A 24,715-nucleotide genomic window follows, 5' to 3' on the forward strand; every position below is an offset into this window, starting at 1 on the left:
TTGCTGACATTTTCCTATACTCTCTGGTCACCTTTGCAGATAACAGTGATTTTATAATATTTTCTGTTAAAGACTAGAAAGACAATGCAATCTTTTAAAAACTTATATTTTAAGATCATTTTAAACTTACAAAAGGTTTGCAAAAAGAATGTAGAAAGTCACCCAGCTTCCTCTGTTGACATCTTACACAGTCAGCCAAACTAAGAAATTGGAACTAACATAATACGATGACCTAACTGTAGGCTTTTTATCGCATCTTATACATGTGAAATTTGGGCACCAAATCAGGAAAACTGAAGAGCTGAGGCATTTGAATGATGGTGTTGGCGAGTCATCTGAAAATACCCTGGACTGTCAGAAGCAGCAGCAAATATGTCTTGGAAGAACAACCAGAATTCTTCAGACAACCAAGGATGGCGAGACGTCATCTCAAGTGTTTTGGACTTGCTATCAGGATGGACCAGGTCTTGAAAAGGACTCTCTGCTTGGTAAAGTGAAAGGGCAGAGAAGTCGAGAGAGACGGTCAGAGAGATGGATGGATACAGTGGCTGCAGCGGTGGCCTCAAACACTCCGCCTTTGTGAATTTAGAGTGGAGCAGCGCAGCATTCACTCTGCTGTACACAGCCTCACTAGCGGTCCAATTTCACTGCACCTAACAATAACCCAAAGTAGGCTTCGTCTGGATTTCACTGATTTTGCCACGAAGCTCCCTTCCCTGCTCCAGAACTCTAGATTACTTTTAGGGTATCACATCTCTCTAGTCTCCTCCACGCTGTGACATGTCATCAGGCTTTCTCTGCTTCTCATACCTTCAACCCTTTTGAAGGTCAGTTACATTGTAAAGTGTAAAGTTTCTTGAAGTGGGTTTGATGGTGCCTGCTCATGATTAAATTGAGGTGGTAATTATTTTTTTTTTTTTGTCCAGAATATCACAGAGGTGACATGCTTTCAGTAACATATGAAAGTTACATGATATTAATTTGTCTTGATAGTGGGAATGATTGCTTAAATCTAGTAAGGTGTACAGTGCCCAATGAAGTTGCTAGTGTCTTCTTTGTAATTAACTGATATTTAGAGGAGATAGTTTGCAAATATCCTGGTTCTCCTTAAATTTATAGCTACTAATTTCATCATCCATCAGTGGCTCTTGCTCACAGACGCTATTAGTGTAGCATGCTCGGGTAATTGTCTATGACCTTCAGTCGAGGACCCCTGTGGTGCAGTGGTTTGGAATCACCAGTGGTTCTGCTAGAGAAAGAGGAAGCAGCCTCCTTCCCTAAAGAGCTGCCCCTTGGACACCCCAAGGGAAAGTTCTACTCTGTCCCATAAGGTTTCTACCAGACGAAATTGAGTCAACAGCAGTGGGTTTTTAGTCCTTCTACATTTACTAATTGTGAGTGTTTGGTACAGAGATTGTTCTTTCCCTTGTCTTTTTTCCCCTCCAACTGCTTCTTATAGAATATAAGAAGCAAAAACCTCATGGTGACTATCGGTTATATTCCTTGGGTTATAAGCCAAACTTAGGAGACCTGGCGGTGCTGTGGGTTTAGTTCTCAGTTAATAAGGAAAGGCAGTTCAAACCCATCAGGCACACTGCAGGAGAAATATGTGGCAGACTGCTTCCATGAAGATCTGCAGCCCTGGGAACCTCAGGGAGCAGTTCCACTCGGTTGTGCAAAGGGCTGTGAGTTGGAATTGACACTACAGCAGTGGGTTTATCCTAACTTGGCTCAAACGGTTCTGGCTTTGACCACTGAAAGTTTGTTCAGACTACTTCTTTGCCCTAGACATCTTCTGCCCTTTCTTTTCTAGCACTTTCTGGCACAAGATACGCCAGGCTTATTTCCAATCAACTGCTTTTCCAACCAACCCTGCTTTATTTTACTGGAGAACTGGGCTGAGAAATCACAAGGTTCATGCTAGGACGTTACTGCTCTGAGGCCCTCTCAGTGGACAGAGGGAGAAAGCATCTATGTGAGCACAGAACCTTGCATCTATTTCCATGCTATCTCTCTATTGATCTATCTGTCCATCCATGTACCCACCCATTTGCCTGTCTGTCTGTCTGTCAATCTGTATGCTTAAAAGTGAAGAGATCCTTGACCAACTTTGTGACCCCAATCCAGCACGAAGGGTCCCTTCTCCTCATGGTTTTTACTTCGGGGTAACCACTTTCCCTGACAGCGAGAAACCTGGCTCCCATCATCTAGAATACAAGTATACTTGCTGAGTTGTGGAAATCATGGGTACACATAGGAGTCCTTGGATACTGAAAGATGGGTAGTTCAAATCCACCCAGAGGTACTGCAGAAGAAATGCCTGGTAAACTACTTCCAAAGGTCCTTAGGAGCACATGAGGTGTCCATAAGCGGGTGTCATCTCTATAGCAACCAGGTTGGCCTGGAGACACTGTAGGTTATCATAACTTGAGAGGTACCACTGGCCTCTAGTGGGAAGAGACAGAAATTCTGGAAAACATCCCAAGACAGCTCCCCCAACCCTCACCCACTACAGATAATTATCTGGACCCCAATATTAGTGGTTCTAAGGGCGAGAATGGCTAAGTTACATGAATCATCTATAATATTATTAGAATATTTTATCACTCTCTAGTCTGGCTTGGGCTTCTCCTATCTCCTCATTAATATTCAAGAAATTCACCTCCAGTAAAGTCTCTGCTTTGTGGAGTAAAGTGCTGTGGATTTGACCAAAGGTGCACAAGCTTATATCCACCCCCACCATTTTATACAGAACAAGTTCATCACCCCCAAACCCCCTTAGGTTAATGAATTATAGCCAACACTGCCCTACCCTAGCCCCTGGTAACCACTGTTTTGTTTTGATTCCATAATTGCAACATTTCCAAAATGTCCTGTTAGTATACACAGAAGCTTTATAACCTCTGGATCTGATTTTTGCATTTAACCAGATGGATTTAAGATCTATTCTCCTGAGCCATGGATCGGTAGGGTTTTTTTTTCTTTCTTTCCTTTTTCTTATTGCTGAGTGGTATCTTACTGCATAGATGTACCCACAGTTTATCCATTTACCAGTTGAAGGACATCTGTGTTATCCCAGACTTGATTGCTATGAAGAAGACTGCTATAAACATCTGGTAATAGATTTCGCTGTTCCCATATTTTTTATTTCTTTGGGGGAAATATCTAGGTGTGAGTCTGTTCAGACGTAAGTGTATGCTCAGTGTTATAGGAATGACCAACCCACTCTTCCAAGTAGCTATGTCATTTTATTCTATTCCCACCAGCAATGTCTAAGAGCTCTAGTTGCTCCGCCAGCACTTGATACTGGCCCTTTGTTTTTATTGGGGCCATTGTAATAGGTTGTGGTTTCAGTTTACACCAGAGAAGAATGGGTGCGTTTGCACTGGGATGTTGGCAATGAATATTGAAAGGACCATGAACTGCCAGAAGAGCAAGCAAATCTGCCCTGGGAGAAGTACTAGCAGAGCGTGAGGGAGGAATCTTCGTTTCATATGATGCTATATAAAACGGAGGGTCGGCCAAAGAGAGATGGATCAACACAGTGGTTGTACCAATAGCCTCCAGCACAGCAACAATGGTGAGGAGACACAGGGACTGGCAGGGTTCTGTTCTGCTGGGCATCGGTCTGCCATGAGTCGGAGTCTACTCAACGGTGCACCACAGTGCTTGATAAGGTTGAGTCCCCTTTCACGTGTTCTCAGGTTTCACAGAGCTTACTTCTTAATATCCATAGTTTGGAAAATGTTTTTGCTACTTCACAGCTCAAAATTGGTAATGTCTTATAAATTGTTAAGATGGTTGTCACATTTGGGAAATCAAGCTTCTTTCCTACATGAGCTGTAAGATTTCTGTGCCTTTCATGTTCTCTCTGGAGTAGCTAATCAAATAATTTTTGAGTTGATGGCATTATTAAGCATTTTACCATCAATGTCCTCTTGCAGTGATGTATTGTGAATTCTATTATTTTTGGCGATGTCTGTATTTCACATCAAATAAGCCCAAAATTTCAATCTTTTCCCAATGTGTTCATGACTCACTCCACTTCATTAATTGGAATAGCAAACAACTTAAAAGCCTACTCAGTATTTCTCTTCACAGTGTATCTTTTTCTTACAGGGTTGGTATTTTTAGTAGAATATGAAATTTTTGTTACACATCTGACATCAAGACAAGAATAAATGTTTTTAAGGTTCAATCACTCATTTTATTGCTTTCATGTCATAGTCTATTAATTTTGTTCTGAATGTCCTCTCATTCTGGAACCAAAAAAGTAAGATGACAAAAGAATGTATTCTATACATTAAGCATTGGGCTGCTAACCACAAAGTCAGTGGTTCAAACCCACCAGCTGCAGTACTTAGGAAAGATGAGGGTTTCTGACCCAATAAGAGTTAGTCTCAGAAATCATAGATAGGGTTATTGTGAGTTGGAACTGCTCTTGTCTGTCAGTTTGTTGTACTGTGGTGGCTTGTATGCAGCTGTGATACTGGTAGGTATGGGTGCCCCATGTCCAAGGAAGGAGCCGCTAAAAACCTTATGCATAGCTTTGAGACATTGTCAACTACTGCAGGCCTACTAAATGGAAGCAGAACACAGTCTGAGATAGCACCCAGATGATGGGCCTCTTGCATAAAAATTGTTATCCTAGGCACTTGTGAGCTGAAATGGATTGGTATTGGCCATTTTGAATAAGAAAAATCATATAATTTACTATGCCAGACATAACATGATCAGAGGTCAAAAAGAACATTTCGAAATCAATCATGAAATACAACACTGTCTGTGATAGGATTATAACCACCTGCCTTCAAGGAAATCCAATCACTGCAATAATTATTCAAATTTATGCACCAACCACAAAAGCTAGCGATGAAGAAATTGCAGAATTCCATCAACAACTTCTGTTGGAAATTGATCAAACATACAGTGAAGATGCGTTGATAATTATTGGTCATTGAAATGCAAATGTTGGGAACAAACAGGAACAAACAGCAGTTAGAATATATGGACTTGGTGAAAGAAACTAAGCTGGCGATCACGTGATCAAATTTTGCAAAACCAATGACTTGTTCATAGCAAATATGTTTTTCAACAACACGTGGACTTCTCAAGATGGACTAATACACAGATCTGAGGGAAGAGGAGATGTAGCAGCTCTGGGTTTAAAACCAGGCCAGGGGCTGACTATGGACCAGACCATCAATTGCTCATATGTAAGGTCAGGAGCAAGCTGAGGAAATTAAAACTAGTACACAAAAGCCAAAGTGTGAACTTGGGTCTATCTCACCTGAATTTTGAGGACATCTCAAGAACATATCTGGCACCCTGAATGCAGAAGACCTGCTTGAGTGACAGAAGACCTGGTGAGCTATGGGAGGACATCACGGCCATCCATCAGGAAGAAAGCAACAACAACAAAAAATACAGGAAAGAAAGAAAGAAATCACATGGGTGTCAAAAGAGACTGAAACCTACTCTTTAGTTGGAGAGTAGCTTAAGCAAATGGAAGAAAAAGATGAAATCAAAGAGCTAAATAGAGATTTTCAAAGGGCAGCGCAAGAATATAAAGCCAATGATTGTAATGAAATGTGCAAATACCTAAAATTATAAAACCAAAAGGGAAGAATATACTCAGCATACTTTAAATGGAAATAACTCAAGAAAAAATTCCATTCTTGAATTGTAATATTGAAAGAGTCCATGACTACATGACTGAATGATGCCGGAGGCGTGAACAGAAGATGGGAAGCATACAGTCACTTTATGAAAAGGACTCGTTGACATCCCACCATTTCAGGAGGTAGCGCCTGAGCAACAACCAATGGGGCGGAAATAAGTTCAAATTGCACTGAAAGCATTAGCCAAAAACAAGCCTCCAGGAATTGACAGACCACCAATTGAAATGTTTCCACAAGTCGATGAAGCCCGGGAAGCACTCACTGGTCTGTGCCAGAAATTTGGAAGACATCTGTCTATATTTGTCCCCATTCCAAAGAAAGGTGACCCAACAGAATGCTCAAACCATAGAAGAATATTACTGATATCACATCCAAGTAAAATTTTACCGAAGATCACCCAAAACCAGTTGTAGCAGTACATGGACATAGAGCTGCCTGAAGAGCAGACCAGATCCAGAAGAGGACATGGAAGAAGGGATATCATCGCTGGTATCAGTTGGATCTTGGCTGAAAGCAGAGAATACCAGAAAAATGTTTGCTTGTATTTTATTGACTATGCCTCGACATTTGGTTGTGTGGATCATAACAAACTATGGGTAGTTTTGATGATAAGAACGGAAATTCCAGAACAAGTCATTGTGCTCCTGAGGAATCTGAACATGAATCAAGAGGCAGTTGTGCAAACAGGACAAGAAACTACTGCATGGTTTAAAATCAGGAAAAGTGTTTGTCAAGGTTGTATTCTGTCACCATATTTAATCACTCGGCATGGTGAGCAAATAATCGGAGAAGCCTGCTTATATGAAGAAGAATAGGGCATCAGGACTGGAGGAGGGCTTATTAATAGCCTGTCATATGCAGATGACATAATCTTGCTGGCTGAAAGTGAGGAAGCCTTGGAGCACTTGCCAACAAAGATCAAAGACTGCAGCCTTCAGTGTGGATGACAACTCAGTGTAAAGACTAAAATCCTCACAAGTCGGCCAATAGGTGACATGCTAAATGGAGAAAAGGTTGAAGTTGTGAAGGATTGTGTCCAGCTTGCCTCCACAATCCGTGCTCATGGAAACAGAAGTCAGGAGATCAAAAGATGAGTGGCATTAGGCAAATTGCTGTGCAAGGCTCTTTAGGGTATTGAAAAGCAAGGACATCAATCTGAGGACTGAGGTGTGCCGGACCTAAGCCGTGGTATTTTTCATTGCCTCGTATGCATGTGAATTTTGGACACTGAATAAGGAAGACTGCAGAAGAATCGATGCATTTGAATTGTGGTGCTGGAGAGGCATATTGAAAGTACATGGACTGCGACAGGACAAACAAATGTGTCTTGGAAGAAGTAAGGCCAGAGTGCTCCTTAGAGGCAAAGATGGTGAAACTTCATCTTCCATTGTTTAGACATGGAAGAAGGACATCATGTTTGGTAAAGTAGAGGCCCTCGGCGACATGGGTTAGCATTGTGGCAGCACCAGGGACTCAAGCATGGGGACACTTGTGAGGGTGTTTCCTTCTGTGGTGTGTAGGGTCACGGTGGGTCAGAAGCCAATCAATGGCGCCTAACAACATGACTTGAAATGGCTCAGTGGTGATGGCTCGTTTTGCTTGTTTGTTAATGAGGAATCCATAACTTCTTATTTGCCTTGTAGAGATGTTGCAAATCATCTTGTCAAATTCCAGCTACCCTGCCATAATCCCAATCAACTTCCCTTCAGCAGAATTTCCCAAACGCTCGTGGCCACTCTGTGTCATGTGGCACAGAGAAAAGTGACAGAAAAGAGATTGTGGGCTGAGCTCATTCTGGTTAAACTATCTTGCTTACCAAATTTTGCAAAAACATGTGAATGCATTGTACATTGAAAGCTCCTCCCCCGGTTGCATTGGAATTTGTGGAATGAAGGGCCCTGGAAACTCACACTTTCGTAAACTTGAATTAGTCCTCTTCTACCCAAACAACAGAGGTGGCCACACAAAATCCAGGTTTTCGGGAGAATGCATTTGAGGCAAAGATGACAAATCTGCATCTGAAGGTGTCTTGGAAGATGGCCACAGCGGGGATATTATGACCAAGATCGTGGCCAGCCCTTCCAGCACAGAGCCCTGAAATGAAGTCCCCACGCCACCTCTGTCTCTGACAGCTCACCCTTCCTTAAAGTCTACCAGATGTCAGCCTCTCCTTCTAGCCCCAAGGTGGCACTGGAGAGCCTAAGCAATACTCTCCAGAAAATTCTAAAACTCTCTCCGGCCCTCTACTTTCCACTGAAATGGGGCATTGAATCGGAGCCGGAAAGAAGACGGCGTGCATTAAAAATGTCCTCATCCTGAAGACCACGATTGAAAGACAATTTTCACTGCCAAGAAAGAACAAAACAGGAAACAAACAAACCAAGAAAAAGTCAAGCCTCTGATGGCAATGTTTGCTTTCCCAAGGAATAAGGCACAGTAGAGAACTTCTGACAAGACTGTCAAAAACTCGTGCTCTGAACGTTAACTGTAATCATAATAAAAAACAACAAATCAAGCTCTGAATTAATCCAGTATCTTTCATCTCCACATATCAAAGGTTGCCAGTGTCCCCGATCATGACGTGTCTGCAAAGCGCACTAGTGGCAGGCACGGTCGCTGCTCAGTGACAGATGAAAGAACAGAGAAACTAAGACACTTTTGCCCAGTGAATCAACCGAGGACCTGGGAGAGGCAGTGAGCCTGTCTCCTTTCTCCTTATTGCTCACTTCCCTGTGGTGGCTGACAATCGCTTTCTGTAAGGGATTTGGATTGAGGGAGTCCTGAGCACAAGCAAAAGTACTGGGTTGGGTGGCACAAATAGTCTTTGCACCGTTACTAACCAAAGGGCTGCCGGTGGACACCCCCTGTGTCTGCAAGATCACAGCCACTGGCAATCTTGTCCCCATGGCTCTGCTCTGGAAACCAGGAGTCTGTGTCAGCTCCCAGTCATATATGTGGTGATATGCAGTTTATGTGCTTACATGTGTGTGCTTTTTTAATAGGAGCAACACAGAGCAGCCCTAGAAGGCAGGGAGCCTCTGTTCTCCAGCCACCTGATGGTATCCAGTCAGATAGCACTAGGTCTAGGGCCTCAGTCAGCAAGGTGTGGATTGTGAGTCAGCAGTTCATGGAACTCTGAAGAATGTGCACAGAAAGAGAATCAGCCCCTGCAGAGCCTATTTTTGTGGGGTTCACAACCTACAAGGTGGCTTCAAAAAGCTCATGGGAAAAACGGAATAAAGAGATGATGGATTTTTCCCTGAGCTTTTTGAACCCATCTATCTCATAAGGGTTCAAAAAGGAGGAAAAGAAGAAAGATATTGTATTAGTCTGGTTCTTCAGAGAAACAAATCCACAGAAACTCATGTATAAGAGAAAGCTTTATATAAAGGTTAAGTGTACATCAAGAAAACATCCCAACCCAGTGCTGCCCAAGCCCATAAGTCCAATATTAACCCATATGTCCAACACCAATCCACAAAGTCTTCCTCCATCTCACAAAACACACACTATGATGCCAACTGCAGAAGGAAAGCTGAGTCAGAGAATGTATAAGCATCCCAGCACTGGCAGGGGTCTCCACATGGCTGCTCCAGCACCCAGAGATGCATCCGGGTAGGTCCATGCGGCTTCTCCTCAGGGATGTCTTGAAGAAAGTGAGCCTTGCCAGCTGAGGCAGGAAATGGCTCAGGCAGCTGCACCCTGGTCCGACCATCACAAAGCAAGAGACCCAAGAACTCGAAAGGCGAGGCTCACAGAGCGATTTATCCCTCTGCCCCTCAACTAACCCCACAGGTATTTATTGGCCAGGTTGGCACAATAAACTAACTACCTCAGATACAAATATGCTCTTCATCCCAACCAAAATGCGATGTTCTTAGTGTCCCGAAACCCATGGGCCTCTGCATCTCTGTCTGTACTCTTGCTTCTCTCCTGCGTGTCCTCCTTCACAAGGCTATTGCAGGACCACCAACTCTGTTAGAGGAAGCCTCTCCCTGCCACCCGTGTGCTTGCAGCTCACACTCACACCCTCAAAGTACCCACACTACCCATGCACTATGCACTTTCCTTTCTTTTTGCACCTCCAAAATTCAGTACACATTTCTAGCTGGCTCCGTACCCCTGCTGAATGGATTGTATACATATTTGTCTTCCTCACCAACATCTAAGATCTTTGTCTCAGGGAATGTGTCACATTGATCGACAGCATCAAGCTCATATGAAAATTCAATCAATTTGCTTCATCTGCCACTCTCCAGCTGCTGTTTGCCGGGTACCCCATTAAGCCTATGCTTGCTCAGGATTCATGTGGTTCATATACTTGGCTGCTAATCACAAGGTTGGTGGTCCAAGTCTCCCCAGAGGGACCTTGGAAGAGAAGCCTGCCAATCAACGGCCAAAAAAATCAGCCACTAAAAACCCTGGATCCCAGTTCTACTCTAATGTGTGTGCATGGGGTCATCCTAAGTCAGGGTCAACCCAGTGGTGGCTGGTTGGTTTGTTCCGTTTCAGAAACTTCCCATGGTTATAATTTTAAATGTTGTTTTTCTCCCATTCCCTGGGTTTTCTGTTTCCGGAAGCCCTGTTAGATGTGGAGTCACTTGGTCGATCCTCCATTTCTCTTAAACTTTCTTTCGTTTCCTCTTTTATCTCTGCACAATATTTTGGATGAACTCCCAATGGTTACCTACGAATTCACTGATGTTCTCCTGGATATAGACATTCCACAGTTGACCTTGTCTCCCGAACATATCTGTGGTTGTCCTTTCTAGTGCCTACTCAGTTCAACTTCAGGTCACCATCTAAATCTAGAACCTGTTCTAGATTTCTACCTGGCTTATTTTGTTTCAAAATATCCTGCTCTTTTCAGGCGGTCTCCCTTATTTTATATCTTTGAGACTCTTAAACATACTCATTTAAAGGCATCTTCAGATTGCTCTATTACTTGCATTTCAAAAGGGAGTGGATTCTACTCATTAGTTGGCTGGTGGGCTGTCTTTATTGGCTTTAGTTTACTTCGGGTGCTATGGAAGTGCCAGTAGTAAGTTCAGTTGGAGAGGCAATAGTCTTTTAACCTCTAGCACCTCTCTCTCCTCTCTGTGCCTTTCCACCACCACCACCCACCCACACACACCGTCCTTTCTCTGTCCTCTCAACTCTCCCCAGATCAGATCTTCCAGAAATGGCCCGGGGATATCATGGCAATATCATGGATGCAGCCATCAGGCCTATAGGAAACTAGCTAAGGTCCGGTGGTGTGACGACCTTGGTTCCCCCCTTGCCCTGGTCCTCGGCTCTGCCTCCGCCTGTGCCTGCCAGCAGTGAGTGAAGTTCGGCCAGCCCCCTTGGAAAGACTGGGGAGAGCAGCGGGGCTTGAAGTCAGCCCTGTCAGGAGTTCCAGGCTGTGGGTCATCACACAGGAGCCATGTTTCAAGTCCCCTCCAAGTCCTGGAGCTCAGCACTCCTATGGCTTCCATCACCACCTACCCCTGTGTGCTCCTGTTCTGTTTCTGGCCCACCGAGGTGGTTATGTTATTGACGGAGTTGGACTGTGTCTGAATTACGTCTGTCATTCCTAATCTGCCACTGCACTGTGTTTGAAAGCAATGTTTCCAGCATCACCTGCAGTCCTGCTCTGGGCATGTTCAACACCTCCATTGGCACATGGCTGCCCAGGATATTTCCCTACTACCTAGAGGCTCAACTCTCTGCACCAAAGTCCTGGGCCAATGAGAGGCAGGCCTGGGAAATGTACAGAGCCCTGCACATGAGCTAGCAGGGTCTATAAACAGGTGCAAACCCCCCTGCCTGCACACCTCAGCACGGAGTTAGCCCCAGACCTCCACCAGTGTCCTGAGATGCAGCTCCCCCCTAGCTCGTGCACACACCGTGTGTGCCCACCTGCTCATGTCCCCACCTCAGCCCCTGCACCAGCATCCGCCCAGGCCCTCCAACTAAAGGCCCAAGCCACTGTTGACTGACCCTCAGCCCGGCAGCAGCGGTCACTGGGCAGCCCTGTCCTTTCCTGCTGCGCTAACTCGATACCCACACTGCTGACCCCCCACGCCCCCCACCCCCGACCTCAGTATGTGCAGAGCCAGGACCTGCTCCTGAGCTCCACCCCTCCGGAGACCTGCAGCCAGAGTCTAGTCCAACAGGGCAAATTGGGCTCTGCCGTGCCCACCAATGGTCATCGCATGATGCCCATCCTGTATAGAATAAAGCCCACATGCCTCAGATGGGCCCCCAGGCCCCACTTTGTCATCCTCCCTGGTCACCTCCACCATCCGCACCCCAGCCCTGGTCTCCCTGAATGCCCACCACTTGCAAAGGAGTCCGGCTCCTTTGTGCCACCAGGCAGTCACCTCTGCTGGCAGCACTTCACCCCTTGCCCACCCACTTCCAGTATCAACATCTCAGGTTGGATGAAGCCTTCCACTGAGACACCTTCTAGAGTTCAGAGCAGGCCGGGTGCTGGTGCCTTTACCTTCTGGTACGTTCTCCCAGGAACTCAACCTTGACACTCAAGGCCAAATCAGAGTGCTCTCTCACGGCCCTCTTTCAGCACACAGCACACCCAGAAATTTCCGGGGGTGGGGGGTGGGGGGGGGCTGAAAGTGGGATCTCTGCGCCCCTTCCTCCTCTAGCCCAACCCCAATTGGGACAGTCATTGAATTTTTAGGTAACTCGCTGGCAACTGGCAACAGATGCAAAAGAAACCAAGCAATATCTCACCCAACGGGGGCTTATAGGGTTCAATTGTACTCCGAGGAAATGATCCGAAGCCTGGGCATACCTAAGAGGCGGTTTGACAGGGGGGCCACCAGCTGGAGCCAGCCAGAAGGCTTCAGTGAAAGAATTAGGAGAAGCAGACCTCAGCACTAGCCCCCCACAGGAGAGAGACAGTGATGCTGACACAGGCATTCCGTTCCTACGGGAGCATGTGGGAATGCGGCTCCATGGGACTCAGCAAGTCACAGAAAGAAGTCGGTCAGGAGCGAGTCTGCCCTTCTCTCAGGCTGTGTCTCCAGCACACAGACACACACCCCACGTTCATGACCCTACGCTGCCCACCCCCCAAGACCACTATTCTTCACACTCACAGCCTACATCCATAGACACATACACACAGAAACTGCACCTCCCCCACAGATACCCACCCCACACTCACACCCCAACTTCAAACACACCCCCGTACACTGCACACACAGCTCACACACCCACATACCTCACACGTAATCCATACACACACACACACACACACACTCATATTTCATTCATGCACCCCAGAAACACTATTCACGTACACACCCCACCCCACTCCATGCGCACAGCCTTTATGCATCACCTGCAGTTACACACCGAGTGGATTTGGGTCCAACGTTTGGACTTTCCAGTCTGGAACAAGTTGTTGAGCTCTCTCTCCTGCCAATCCCGCCAAAGTAAAGGGAAATATGTTCAAACAATATATCTGATGGTGTAGTGTCCGGGATATGTAAAAAAAATACTTTATAAATGGATAGTGAAAATTCTTTTTCACAAGAGTCATATACCTAACAGACATTTCTTCAAAAAAGATATACAAATGGCCATCAAACATAAGAAAAGGTGCCGAACACCACTAGTTCTTATGAAAAAGCACCCGCAAGGGTGGCTGAGATCAGATAGGTATTGGTGAGGTTGTGGAGAAGTAGAACGTGATACACTGCTGGTTGGCAATTTCAATGGTGCAGCCGCTTTGGAAAAGAGCGCCGAGGTTTCTCTACAAGTTTCACATGGAGCCACCATATGACCATATGACCCGGGAACCCAGCTCCTGAGAAGATACCAAAAAGAACTGACAATATTTGGTCACAGAAATACTTCTGCCCAAATATTAATTAAAAATTTGTTCAACATCCAGAAAGCAGAAGCAACCCAAATGTCCGTCAATTGATGAACAAATAAACAACACAATGGAGGATCGCTACACTGGAAGATTTTTCAGCTGTAATGAAAAAGAAGTGCTGATAGATGCAAGCTACAAGGTGGATGAAGCTGGAAAACACGAGGCTAAGCGGAAGAATTCAGACACAAAAAGACACTTTCTATAGGATTCCATTTAGCTGCAAATCTATGTGATTAGGAAATGAGGTCAAGGGGGCGGGGGAGGGGAAGGGAATGGGAAGTTACTGCTCATGGTTGAAGACTTTCTTTCTGGAGCAGTAAAAATGCTCACAACATAAAATCTATTAAGAAATCCCAAAAAAACAAGCACACTCAATTGTACACTTTGAGTGGGTGGATTGTAGGATCTATGAAATACATATATATTAACTTTTAAAAAATAAACAGCTTCTGGCCACCCCAAATTCTGCACTCACTCACTACCAAGTCAGTGCCAACTCACAGTCACCCTAGAGGACAGGACAGAACTGCCCCCTGTAAATTCCGAGGCGGGAGCTCTTTACAGAAGTAGGAAGCCCCGTCTTTCTCCAGGAGAGCGGTTGGTGGTTTTGAACTGCTGACCTTGTGAATTGCAGCTCAACACACAACCACTACTCCTCCAGGCTCCGCCCCTCCCAAATTTGAAGAACCACACAGTCACTGAAAATCAAAATATGCAGAAAGAGAAAACAAAGGTCAGAGGACATCTCTCACGATGCCGTCACATTGCGAACCTTTTGATAGATGCCTCCTACAACCCTGGTGATGTCAGGGGTTACCCATTGGGCTGTGAATCACAAGATCAGCAGTTTGAAGCCACCAGCCGCTCCTCAGGCGAAAGATGAGGCTTTGTGCTCCCAGAATCCTCCACAGGCAGTTCTAGTGTGTCTGATAAAATCATAATCGACTCAATGGCAGTGAGAACTCCTTTCGATGGATAGTTTTATGTTTGGGATGACATGCAGACTCTATTTTATCTTGATCCATTTCTTGCCTTGAGGCTAAAGGCTCTGAAAATCAGGTCCACCTTTGGTCCTCATCTCCTAACCTGTCTCTGCTCAGGCCCCAAGCCCTCCCAGAAACTCCAGCACACCCCTGCCCTCTCCCAAAGGGTATCCTCTCATTGGAAAGTCTCTCCTGCTGGCCTTAATGTACCCCCTTTATTATCTCCCCTCCTCAGTTTCTCAAACCCTCTGGGCCCCAGTGTCCGGGGCCCTCAGCTGCTGCTTCTATTGCTACTTCTCTCATGGGAGCTCCCTCGGCTACGGCATCTGGCACCTGCTCTTAAAGGAACACTGAGCCTCCTCCAGTGTCCGGCCTTCTTGCTGACTGGCCTTAGCCCTTTAAGGCCCTCTGTGTACTGTCCGGAGCAGACACTGGGGGCCTGAAGGTCTGATTCCTTTCTTCTTTGCCTACTTGCTCTTTTTGGATTGCCTGCCCCCATTCCTCCATTCCAAGGTAGACCCCATTCCCAACCTTCCTGCACCTTGGCTTTTACCCTTTGGAGCCGGGACAAATGGTACAGGGATTAGGTTGGGCTGCTAACCTCTAGCTCAATAGTTCAAAATCACCAGCCACTCCGGGGAGAAAGATGAGGTTTTCTATTCTCCTAAAGATTTGCAGTCTCCAAAACCCACCAGGGCAGCTCTACCCTGTCCTACAGGGTTACCAGGAGGCCAAACTGACACGCCGGCAGGAAGTGTTAATTTGCGGGTGGATGCCCACATACTGATTTCCAGTGAGCCCTTGCTCGTGTGCAAGCAGGGCCTTTGGATCCCAGCTGGGTCACACCCTCCCCAATCCCTGAGGTTGCAGGAAAGGGGCCATATCGGTCCATCTGAGGGTGCTGGTGGGCCGGGGAGAGCACAAAGACCCAGGTACACAGCATTGTGCTGAACACACGGCTGGTTTTCTCTCCCCGCAGAGACGGACTGAATTCTCAGACGGCAGTTTTCAGGAAACGGAGCCCGTCTCTGTGTTATCAATGTAAAAACTGAGCTGAGCTATTTGTGATCTGAATCAAAATAGAACTGTGTGTGGCAAACTCATTTTTCTCAGGCCCCAGTAGTTCCCCAAGATACACTGTCTACTGATCAGGGGGAGAGAGAGACAATGGCAACTGCCAGCAGCCATTGATCACTTGTTTTATGTGCAGAATGAATCCTTAATCACTGTCGCCTCAGAAAGAAAGGGGAAATTGAGATGGATTCTCAAGTGCCAAAGGCAGAGAGCTCAGTAATTGTAGCTCTTTCATTAAAACTTTGCAGCATAATAAGTTAGCCACCCGGTTGTTCATCTCCACCTCTGTGTCTCCAGGTCCATCTTGGCTCATCACTAAGGGGGCTGTTGAGGAGTCCTGGGAATCACAGGTTAATCTCTCCTCCGTGTAAGCCACCATCTGGCATCCATACATGGACTGGAAGGTGACCCATCAGCCTAGGCGTGAGAGTCCCCCGGGTGGGCCCAGCTTCCCTCTCTGCTCTCTGAGCCTTCGTTTCCCAACCTGTAAACACCTACATGACCTCATTCACCCTCTGCTCTTTCACTCTCACCACTCCGGCCTGCCTCTCATGCTTGTTTCCACCAGCCACGGGACTTATTTTTGCATTCATTCACTTTGCAAATAATGATGAGCAGCGAGTCTGTGCCCCATGAGCTGTGAGTGGCCCCTGCCCCCTTGGCATTTGGGGGCCGAGCATAAGCACTGCAGTCTTCGTGGGGGGACGGGACGGTGGGGTGCCTGGGATTCTCGGATGGGAGGAAGTGAAGAAAGTCTGACTTTGGGTACACAAGGCACAGGTAACTGCAGCACATAAACAGATATGCCGACAGCTGAAAACCTGGTGGGGAGGTGGTCAGGGAAAAGATGTCTCTAAGGTCCCTTTAGAGTCAGCCCCATGAGCGACAGAACAAAGCATGACTGGGTCTTGAACACACACACTCACCACCACCGCCACCACCCCGCCTCCGATCATGGGCATCAAGTCCAATGCTGAGCGCATTGTGGTGCCTTCCAACCTAAGGACCATACTGGACAGCGCTCTGTGACCGAGAGAGTCTCTGTTCACGCATCTTTGCAAACAGCTCACCAGGTCCTCCTTCCTGGTCTTGGTCTGCATGCTCCACCGACACACATGCAACATGAACCAACCCGATCACGTGCCTATATGACTCTCCAGTGGCTGTCTCTCGCTCTGCACCTAGCTCACGCTTCAGAACTCAGTACGTGGCCCTCCTCGAAGAAGCCTTTCTTAGAGGACCCTCCCCCCTCCACCCCCGTTCCTGCTTGCCCTCCGCTTTGATCCGATGTGACCTCTGTTCAGTTGATGTCTGAACGCCAGCCCATGACTCTGCTTCCCACAGTGGTCTGCAGAGCATGCTCAGACAATGTCAGACCCTTGGCGTCCAGGAGGGTTGAGCTCCTACAGTGGGGGTTCAGTTACAAGTTTGACGCCTGAGGGAGTAGAAGGATGGGTCTCTCTTGCCTGTCCTCCAGGGAGCGTCAGAAGGAAGTAGATCCCGCATGAACGAAGGCCTTCCTGGGAGCTAGAACACGGAGCCTGTGGCACAGCCTACCCCACTTGCCTATTCACCAAAGTCCTAGAGATGCCGGGCAGAGAGGATTCCCTCCGGGGGAGTGGGCGTTCACAAAGACCCCATGCAGTGAGGCCAGGCTTGTGGTACACAGAGCCTGTGGGCTCTTAGCTCCATGAGAACATGTACACCTTTGAAACCGGAGAACTTTACCAATCACGGTCATTCCCTTCCCTCTTTGAAGGGCCAATCCTTCAGCACACGTCACTGGTCCGAGGCTTTCCATTGCACCAGGCAGCCTCCCTTCCAGGGGAGGCCACTGGGGGAGTAGCCATCCCTGCATCCTGAGACTTCAGCCAGTACCTCACCTAATTCCCTTCAAGGCTTTTCATCAAATAGTATGAAGGAGTCCCTTGGCGCTTAGCAAAGAGTTAACACACTCGGCTGCTAACCAGAAGGTTGGTGTTTCAAGTCTACCTCAACGTGCCTCAAGACAGACAGACAAGCGAGGTGGAGATCTGCTTCCGAACCCTCAGCCCCCTGCAAACGCCAGGGGGCGCTTCCCCTCGGAGGTGCATGCCATCTCCATCTGCCAGAGTCTGTGACTTTTGCTATGAGGAAACCACCAAAGGGGACCTTTGAAAACCACCTGCGGGCACTTTCTGGGAGGTAGAGGGGTGGTGTGTCATTCCTGAACCCTCCCCCCTTTCCAGAACCAACATCCCAAACCCACAGTCCAGCAGGCCTTCTAGTTAACATCCCAGAGAGACTTGCAAACCATCGCCATGATGTTGTGAATCTTTGTTTGACCAAGTCTCTTGAGGGAGGGGCTTCCAGGACTTGTTTAGCCCTGCCTCCATCCCTAGGGCCTGGCACGGTGCCTACTACAGAGTAGGCACAGTCGGTGTGTATGCTGAATGCTCCCACACCTGTGTGACCCAGTCCCATTCCAGCGCCCTAATACATCCAAGTATGCTACGCTCCACCCCCCAGTCAATTTGAACCAACTGATTCAACCTCCAAGCTCAAACTACGCTCCTAATTCCTTGACCCTTTCCCATTTCCCATAAGACCTGAATAAAATTTTAAATGCCTCGGGGAGGCTCTGGCTGTATGTTCTAAATGCTAAATGTCTTATTAGTCAGAGAAGTTTGGGTCTGGCTCCTTAGAACACAGATCTGCTTAGAGTCGCATCAGCAATACCTGGTGCTTCGCCACCTCGCCGTCTCATTAGCAACCTGACGGGGTTATTCGGCACAGAGCTTTGAATGTCGAGACTCCATTTTCTGACTGCTTGACAAGCCAGCGAGGGGAAATAAAGGAGGCTCGTGGTCCGTCTGGTTTTCTTTCACATTAGGCTCTGTGATGGGGCCCCTGATTAAAGACCAGGATTCAATTGAGAAACGGTGCCGATTGCACAGTAAATAACAGAGGCGCATCAAGCCGGAGAGGGTATGCCGTGGTAGTCCAGGACCGGGCACTGGGTCCTTATTTACAATCCAGTAAAACTTACCGGGGTTTCTAGAAGAGGGCATCGTGGAGAGAATTAACATTGAAAATGGAAAGAAAAGGGCCTGCAGGTCGAGGGGGCAGGCAGTGTTTGTCCTTGTTGGGGAATAAGAGTCAACAGGGAAAGGTATTTCTGTGAACATGTTAAAGACAGTTATAAGGGACCCCTAGCCAGTCCTGGGGCTTTAGGGCTCGGCTCACGGGGAGTCCCTCTGGGACATGGGGTGCAGTGAATGATGTGGCCCTTTGCTGGGCATGCCAACACAGTAGGGGATGCTGGGGACCTCTTGGGTTTCCCTTATGGGCTCCAATAAATTGCTTCCCCTTTGCTTAAAAAAAAAGAGTTATAAGGGAGCAGGGGAGGTTTGGGTTCTCCTGGCCACTTGTGACATGATCTCTACCAAGGTCTTCTTATAACTGACATTTGGATACATATATATTAATTCCAAAGGTGTGTTGCTAGTCTTGGAGACAAAGATTATGCATTAGATTTTATCAAAACACAACTAAAGTTGGTCACATGATGAGCTTTACCACATCAAAAAATTCACAAATCGGGAAAACAAGCCAACAAACAAATAAGCATTCTGTGCTAAACCAACATCCTTAATTATTTCAAGCTAGCTGGCCTCAGTAATTTTTCTCCCCCCTGAACTCCTTTGGCAAAGTGGGTTTTGCGTTGGACTGACACCTGCGAGGTCAGCAGTTTGAAACCACCAGCTGTCCGTGGGAGAACTGACACGTTGGGCCCCCATGAAGAATGACAATCGTGGAAACCCACAGGGCCCCTTCTCCCTGTCCTTACAGGGTCACTGTCAGTAGGAATCAACTCCATGGCAGTGAGTTTTAAGGGTATTGATAGGATATTCTATGAATGACTAAAGGCACAGACGCACAGACTGGAACGCAGAACCGAGAAGTAAGTAAATTGCACAAAGTTCCAAGCCAGCCAGTGGCCTGGGCTCCAACGCCAGGGCATACTCTCCCAATATGTGGCCCCACCAGTCTTACCAGCAGCTCCCCCTGCCATCCCCAGAAGCTCAGAGGCCCTTTAGGAGGCCCGCCCTGGAAAGGCAAAGCCAAAGGGTGCCGTGGAGTCGTCCCCGCTCTCCTGTTTCCCCTCACCTCTCCTCACTTCCGACCCGACGATCCATGTTCCCCTTGGGTCTCAGTCATCTCTAGACGGCAAGGGCTGCACTCAGGTGGCAACCCTGGACCTGGATGGGCTGGACAAAGCCCTGGCAGGGAACCCAGGCCCGTCCAATCAGGGGAGGTGGGCCCTGCTCTCTAGCTGCTCCACTCTCCAGGGAACATCCACCACAGGTGAGAGCAACAACGGCTAGCATGGGTGCGGTCCCAATTCTCCCCCAGGATGCACATGGAGCTGCCCCCAGCTGAAGGGCAAGAAGTGAAGCTCATTCAGTTGCCCAAGGTCACACGGTTGATGGAAGAGTCAGGATACAAATCCAGACCGCTGATTCCAAGCTACCTTGCTTTTTCAAAGTATGGTATATTTACATATAAAGGTAAACATATATATAAAGGCAAAGGTAAATAAGTATTCTTTATCTATCACCAGCATGGTTGACTTATAACACTGCGATTCTCTGTACCCATGGGGTTGGAAAGAGCGGTGGAGCCCCGATGTGAAGCCTGACTTAGGGCCTAGAGCGAGTGACTAACCGTCTCTGGGGCTCCTTTCCCTTCTTTCTAAAGTGAAGTAGGAGTACTGTGGGCCTCGTGGACGACAGTCCCCTACACCCCGGCACCACATGGTGAGTCACAGTGGTCAGGCGGGCACATAAGATGCTCTGTGAGACATTTAAAATGCTCTCCTGCTTCTTAGATGTGGGGACTGGTTTCAGAGCAATGGAGTCCCTGTGTGGAATAAATGGTTAATGCACTCACTGTTGACTGGAAGATTGGAAGTTCAAGTTCACCCAGGGGGTATCTCAGAAGAAAGGCCTGGCAACCCGCACACACACACCCTCCCCCAAATAAAACAGCCATGGAAAACTCTATGGAGCAGAGTTTCCCTGTGACACCTGGGGCAGCTGAGAGCTGAGGTCAACCAGAAAACAATTCTCCCTTGCCCTTCCTTCCCTGACTTCTTTAAGTAGCAGCAGCTGGATAGAGAGGGCAGCAGATGCACATGGCCCCACCCACTTCTCGAGGCTCCTTTGGAAGGAGACTGCGGGCGTCTGATATGGGGCCGCAGGAAGATCAGAGCTGGAGACCGTTTCTATCAGCAAAAAGAGAACGCGAGCACGCAAGAGCCAAGTTGGCATGGGACAAAGGGGTGCACGAGGTAACCAGCGACTTCTTGGGGCTAATTATCCGGCAGTGAAAGCCCTGGGGACATCTGAGATCCCTGTCAACCCTGAAATAGCCTCAGAGGCCATCCAACTTGAGTTACCCAGCCAGGCATCCCCGGGAAGCTAAGTGCCAAGGTGGCTACGGTGGCCTCCAGAGGCCATTTGCGGCAGCTGTCCACTAGCTCTCCGTCTGCTAAAGAAGCTGCCAGTTTGCGCCTGCGGCAGAGAGGCCCTATAAGCAAGCAAGATCTGAAGCGTAAAATAGGATCCCAGGATGCAACCAATTAGACTCCTAACTGCACAGGTGTGAAAGGCAGAGCCGAGAGAGGGGCGCGACTTATAAACGTCACGCAGCAAGCAAAAAGCAGCAGCACCGGTGCTGACCCCGAGGTCCAGCCCCCACTAGGTCTCCTTGCCTCCCCCACACCATCCCTCCCTTGCTCTTGAGGGTGATGCTTAGATGCTGTGACAGAGGCCTGTCTCCCTCCAAGCATCCGGGAGACCCCTGTGAATTGCCCCACTAGGACTCAACACCATCAAGGCCCAACACTTGCATTGACCCATCATTAGCCACTCCAGAAAGAGCAGCATGCACAGCGGCCAAGTCCCTTATGGCCTGTGGTTCTTACATAATCGCGTGTCAATTTCAGGATTGAGAGCGTGGGGTGGAGTCGAGTCTGTCAATCGGATCATAGCCAATGAGGCCTCTGTGCGGGCATGGCCTTCTCCTGGGAATTCTGGGAAATCTGGTGGTTCCTCCTTGGAGGTGGAAGACACTTCTCTCTCTCTGCTCACTCCCTGTGAGACATCCCTGAGGAGAACCCACATGGACCTACCCTGATGAGCGCTGAGATGCTTACAAAGCCTCTGGACCCAAAGCCTTTCTACCTGCTGGCCTGTGATCCTCCTGCATTCGGCGTCATTGCATGTGTTTCGCCAGTCTGAAGAGGACTTTATAGATTGGTATAGGACATATGGGCTCATATCGGACTTATGGCCTTGATTTGGACTGGGCTGGGATGATTTCTGAATGTACAATAGTCCTTTCTATAAAACTCTCTTATACACATATGAGTCTCCATGAATTTGTTTCTCTAGTCTACCCAGACTAACACCTGATCCCACCCTCTCAGTCACTCTTCCACGCATTCATTCAGTCCACAAGGGTTATTCGGCACCAAGTTAATGCCAGGTACTGAGAGTACAATATCCACCCCATTTCTGACTTTGCAAAGTTCCCAATGTAGTTCGAGAAGCAGCACATAAACAGATAGATTATCATTCCTGGGGGGGTTGGGCACTGAGTTGGTTTCAATTCATAAGGACCCTGTGTGGCAGAGCAGAACTGTCCCCGTGGAGCATTCTAGGCTGTATGCTGACAGAAGCTGACCTCCAGGGGGGTGGGTTCGAACTGCCAAGGTCTCTGTTAGCAGATGAGCACCTAACCCTTCGCACCACCAGGGCACCTCACACCATGGACTGGATATGGAGAAATGAAGTATGGGAAGCGAGGCGCATCCCAATATGAAGTTGGTGTGGAGAGGGAAGTTCTGGGTAGGAAAGTCTTTCAGGAAGGGGGCAACTTGAACTGAACCTTAATGTGGACATTGGCCAACATTAACAGGCAGGGAAACCAGAACACCAGGTACAGGTAAAGTCTGAGCCTTACATGCTTGGTATCCGGTTTTCTCCCCTCTGTAACTCTGGGGACTCACCCCGATGCAGCGCTCAATAAAGCTGCTTATCGTCAGCGGTAGTCAAGTTGGCTCCCACTCAAAGCAGCCTCACAGACAAGGAGAATGAAGTGTCGTCCGGGCTGGGCCGTCCGTCCGCCCAGCTATGGCTCTCTGCGAGCCTGGTGCTGCTGTGGCTGCATGAATCCATCTCGCCGAGGGGCTTTCTCTTTTCCAATAACCTTTACTTCGCCAAACGTGATTGCACCCACTTCAGAGCGTGTCCAAAGTACGCAATAGGAAGATTCGCCATCCTTGCTTCCATCCTAGCCATACTTCCTTGAAGACGTATTTGTTTATGGCCCTAGCCGTCAATGGTACCGTCAACATTCTTCATCCACATCGTAGGGCGCCGCTTCAGTTCTTCTTAGGCGTCCAGCTGTGGCATGCTTCGAACGAAGGCCGACGAAAATGCCCGGGCTCCAGGAGTGACCCTTTGGCTTCGGAAGGCTTTGAAGAGGTCTTCTGCAGCAGATTCGTTCGGTGCACTGACGAGGCTGCTAGATGAGTGGGCGGGTGCCACAGACGGGGCCTTTAGGAAGTGTTGCATTGCTGTGATAGATGCCAACGAGGGAAACAGACGGGCATGACTGGTAAGCAAGGCTAGCAGAGGGGTCACAGGTCATGAAGGGCGCTGTACATGTACTGGTCACAAAGACTTGAACTTCTTTCTAAACTTGAAGTCTGTGGCCTTTAGAGAACAGCGTCTCCCCCCATGATGGCGCCCTCGTGGCATAATGGTTATGCATTGGGGCTGCAATCCGAAGAAGCAGGCAGTTTGAAAGGCCCAGCCCCTCCTACAGAGCCAGACAGGCCCACGATGACCCGTAAAGAGTGACAGTCTCAGGAACTCACGGGGCAGTGCTACCCTGCCCTGTAGGGCCACTACGAGTTGGCATCGACTCGATGGCGGGGATTTCGGTTTGGCTGGTTTGGCCCTCTCCTCCGGGCGGTGAGCAAAATGTGCTGTGTGCATTTAGCTTTCCTCCAGTTCTAAAAGGAGTTTGGGATGCGCACCAGGTTGAGGGTAGCTGGCTAAGACCGGAAAGGCATCTGAAGGCTGGAAGTCAGAGTGGACCGTGTCAGGTGTATTCTTTATCTGGGCCCCACTCGTGCCTGTGATGTTTGAGAACATGGCTCCTGTCTTTTTCACTGCTACATCCTCGGTACAGAGTACAGGCACTCGGCGGGCAAAGAGTGACAGCTATGTGAGTATGGCCTTAAGGGGACAAGACGAAAGGCAGGGAGACATTAGGAGCCTGCTGGAGTCAACCTGGCTGGGGGAAGGGGAGACAGGGTGTTGGTGTAGAGGGAAAGTGACATATTTGAGGAATATTCTGGAGGTAAAATTAATAGGGCTTGATGGCTCAGTGACAATGGAAGTGAGGGTGACGCCTAACTTTCTGGGGTGGTGGCAGCAGCGGAAGCAAGAAGAGGATCGTGTTTGGAGTGGTCGGGGGTTCGTTCTGCAGGGGGTTGGTGAGGGTGAGGGCCCGGGTGAGGCCCAAGGATGAAGCTGAGAAGCAAGGAGGAAAAGTCAAGTGTGAGCTGGAGTGAGTGGCGTGGGCCTCCTGGGAGGGAGGCTGCTGAAAGCTGGAGTTGCTGAGGCCTCCTAGGGAGAGTGCAGAGGGAGCCGGAGGCAGGCTCGGATGGGAGCCGCAGGGAGAACCAGCAGCTGCGAGGTACAAGTGTGGGCCACGAGAGTAAGGATGCTGACTGCTTCGTCTTGCTGTCTTTGAGATCAAGAATTATAGTATATTGTTTCAGAAATTCTTCTATGCCTTCTCCTGCACAAAGGAGCATTCATTCATCAGTTAGCTCACCCATTCTTTCCTGAGCATCTACTATCTTCCAGGCACTGTTATAAGCATTGGGGCTAAATTGGTGCCCAAAAGAGACCAAGAGAAGATCCCTGCCTTAAAGTGCTCCGTTCTAGTGAGGACCAATGAACAAGTAAAAAAATGTCATCCCTACATAAATACTTATGGGAGAGAGGGTGACCACTGCAATTAAAAAC

The sequence above is a fragment of the Tenrec ecaudatus genome, chromosome 14, assembly GCF_050624435.1.
Source record: "Tenrec ecaudatus isolate mTenEca1 chromosome 14, mTenEca1.hap1, whole genome shotgun sequence".
NCBI lineage: Eukaryota > Metazoa > Chordata > Mammalia > Afrosoricida > Tenrecidae > Tenrec > Tenrec ecaudatus.